Source organism: Hyaena hyaena, unplaced genomic scaffold (genome assembly GCF_003009895.1).
Source record: "Hyaena hyaena isolate Hyena2069 unplaced genomic scaffold, ASM300989v1 scaffold_252, whole genome shotgun sequence".
Taxonomy (NCBI): Eukaryota; Metazoa; Chordata; class Mammalia; order Carnivora; family Hyaenidae; genus Hyaena; species Hyaena hyaena.
The window spans coordinates 1,639,850-1,643,643 of record NW_024080884.1 but is presented as its reverse complement, the minus strand read 5'-3'; positions in this window follow the sequence as shown (position 1 = coordinate 1,643,643).

Below are 3,794 nucleotides of genomic sequence, written 5' to 3'. Positions count from 1 at the left end.
AAAGTCAGGAGGCTTGGCTGGGATAGAGCCCAAAGTGCACTGCACTGCTCCAGACAGGCAATTAACATGAAGACAGCATGAAAATAGCCATATGAAAAATGCCTGGGATGCATGAGTGTCAGTGCTTCCCTGAGAGCAGCAAGCATGGAGATCCCTCTCCAGGGACAAAGTCGCTGGCTGGCACCATTTCCTTTCCCCATCCTCATCATAAACCAGCTTCCGTAAACAGCACAGTGCCAACATTGGCTACCTAACCTGCTTACACCAACTCCCATTGCCCAGTGCTCTCTTGGTGCTACTTTTCTTGGGCTAGTGTGCCAAAGTCCCAGTGCAGTGAGCCCTTTCCCCGGAAGACCAGCACAAAGCCCCACCTGCACCATGTCTACCAGCCAGAGAGCTCTGCAAGGCTTCAGTTCTAGTGGAAGTAGCATCACATCTCATTTAGCAAACAGACCAGAACACACCTGGTTAAAACTCACCACACTTGGGCCAAGATCCAAATACTGCCTACTGCAGGCAAGGAGAGCCTCTGCAGACAACTGGCCTGAAGGATAGGGCAGCCAAAACACAGCAGTAGAGTGCACGTGGCACATCCCAGAGACACTCCTTGAAGTTCCAGTCCCTGAACACTATATGACTTCTTCTTCATTAAGCCATTGTTATTAGGAGCAGAAAACATAACAGCCTTTTCTAAGACTTAGACAAAATGACAACATGGAGGAATTCATCCCAAAAGAAAAAACAAGAAGGTCATAGCCAGAGATCTAATTGAAACAGATATAAATAAATAATATGCCTGATGGAGAATTTAAAGAAATAATTAAGGATACTGACTGGGCTTGAGAAAAGCATGGAAGACATCAGGGAAATCCTTACTGCAGAAATAAAAGATTAAAAAAAAAAACAAATAAAAAGTGCAATAACAGATTTGAAACAGACCAGATGTAATGACCACAAGGATGGAGGAAGCAGAGAAACAATGAAGTATTATAGAAGATAGAATAATTGAAAATGATGAAGCTGAATGAAAGAAAGAAGAATTATGGATCACAAGAATAAACCTAGGGAACTCAGAGACTCCATGAAATGTAATAATGAATGGATAAAGAATATGTGATTTGCATGTACAATGGGATATTACTCAGCTATCAAAAAGAATGAAACCTTGCCATTTGCAATGAAGTGGATGGAGCTAGAGTATGTTATGCTAAGTGCAATAAGTCAGTCAGAGAAAGACAAATACCATATGATTTCACTCAGATATGGAATTTATGGAATATGGAAGCACAACAGATGAACATATGGGAAAAGAGGAGAAAAAAGAGAGGCAAACCATGAAACAGATTCTTAACTATAGAGAACAAACAGAATTGATGGAGGGAAGTGGATGGGGAATGGATTGAAAAGGTGATGAGTATTAAGGAAGTCACTTGTGATGAGCACTGGGTGTTGTATGTAAAGGATGAACCACTAAATTCTACACCTAAAACTAATATTACACTGTATATTAACTAAATGGAATTTAAATTAAAACATGGAGAAAAGAAAAAAAAATAAGTTTTGGAAACTTACACAACTAGAGTAGAAAACTGATTTCTATCTCAACCAGTAAAGGTAAAATTAGAAGGATTTGGAAAAAAAGGGCAATAAAGCCCAGCCTTGCATTAAGGACCATATCAATGTGGTTATCACCCCCATTATTTTAAGTCTAAATGGCTGAAGGTTATGCTCAGTGAATCTTTTTAATTTGACAAAATGGTCCATGTAAAAGAAATTTAGGGACTTAGAGTATGATTCTCACACAGAAGCCTGATAGGACTAAGATATCTTATATCTATGATATATATCTATGATAGATAGATACATATCTATATGTATATATATAGAGAGAGACAGACAGACAGAGACAGAGAGAGATAAAGACAGAGATAGGTAGAAAAGAATTGTGAATGTAGCTATTTATCTGGGGAGCTGACCTGAGTAAGTAAATAAGAAGTCAGTTATTAATTTGGACTAGCAGAAACTTGGCCCTTTGAGACTTAAAATAATTTGGGGGCTATCAATTTTCAATGTCCAGGAAGCAATCTGAGACAACTGATCAGACTCCCAAAGAGGAGACATTCTTCAATTTACTGTTCAAATGTGACCAAACAGGAGAAATATCAAAGTAAGGACTTTACAGAAAGTGGAACTTAGTGTCATGGAAGATAATGGACTGGGAAGAATGGATGGAGTGGTCCTCAGTCTTGGAGTAGTGCACTCCCACTCTGAGGGTTCATCATAAGATCTGCCTAGTAGAATTGGGATTGCTATAGACTGGTGAGTGCTATATGTCTCTTCCTCCTTCATTTTCAAAAGAAGTGTGTTTATTGCTATTTCTTGATCCACATTCCATTGAGTATCCGATATTCAGATTAACACATTAAGTTAACAGATTAACTTGTTTAGTCCACATGTTTCTAATCCAAGAAACATCATCTAGACGTTATTAAGAGACTTCTAGGAATCACCCAAAGATCCAGTCCTGACCAGAGAAGATGCTAAAACGAATACAACTGATTAGCATCTAGAGTATATAATGGACTCCTAGAAATAAAAAAGACAAATGTCTGAGTTAATATGGGCTAAGTAAATCAATAGGAACCTCATAAGGAAGTGTAAATGGTTTTGAAACATGCTAAAAGATTTAAATCTCATTAATTATAAAGCAATACAATTTCACACCTACCATTTAACTAAAAACTAACAGGTAGGACAATGTCAAGTGTTGACAAGAGTATGTAGTAACAGAGTTCTCATCTTCTGCTGATGAGAGTGTACACTGGTACATCTATTTTGGAAAGCAGACTGTTACTCTCCAGTAAAGTGGCCTGAAAGGACAGTGGTGAAGGGAAGTCCTCCTAGTGGTCAGAGTTCCAAGAAGCACACCTGGTTGTCCAATTTACATTGAGGGAGAAAGCTCCTGGGTTAAGGATACATTTGGACCCTTAAGCAGTGTCACATAGCTTGACTGGTTGGTTACGAGCCTGGAAGGAGCAATATTGGAAGAGTGAGGACAAGAACATCTAGGGAAGAAGTATATGGATGAACCTATGGGTACAAAGCACACAGGTCTTTTTGTCACATGTTAATACTCAGCAGAAAGCATCCATTCCAGTGGGAGTTATCATACTTCGATGGACAGACTGACAAAAACTGTGGATGTCACCCAGCCTCTCTCATTGTGTATTACAGTTCATAGCCATCATGAACGGCAAGTGACCATGGTGGAATGGTTGAAGGCAGTGCTCAAGTTCTTTCTCATCAAAGCCAAATTACTGACACCGCTGAATGTCCAATGTGCTAACAAATAAATGAAGCCAGAACCCTCAATAGTACTTAATAACACCAACCAACCATTTGGTGGTAGGTATATAATAGTGAACTCCACCATCTTGGAAGGAAGAGTGATTTAGGCTTACTTGAATTGAGACATTTTATAGCTAAAAGCCTGCTTTCCATGAATGCAGTATCTCTGCCAGTACCACCGTCTAAGGCTTACAGAACACCCAGTCTATCCCATATGAACATTACCTCACTTGAAAGGATACAGTTTATGGCAAAGAAGGTGAACTAATGGGAGTATGACCATGAGATTTACTAACTTTTTATTGTATGTCTTTATGCAGAAATATCTGATTTAATAGCTGAATTAAGGTGTCAGCTAGAAAATTCCTAATAGTTAAGGCACTATCTTCAGGATGCTCTATGTGAACTAAGTAAACAAGTAATATATAGTGCTTTTCCCCAGTATC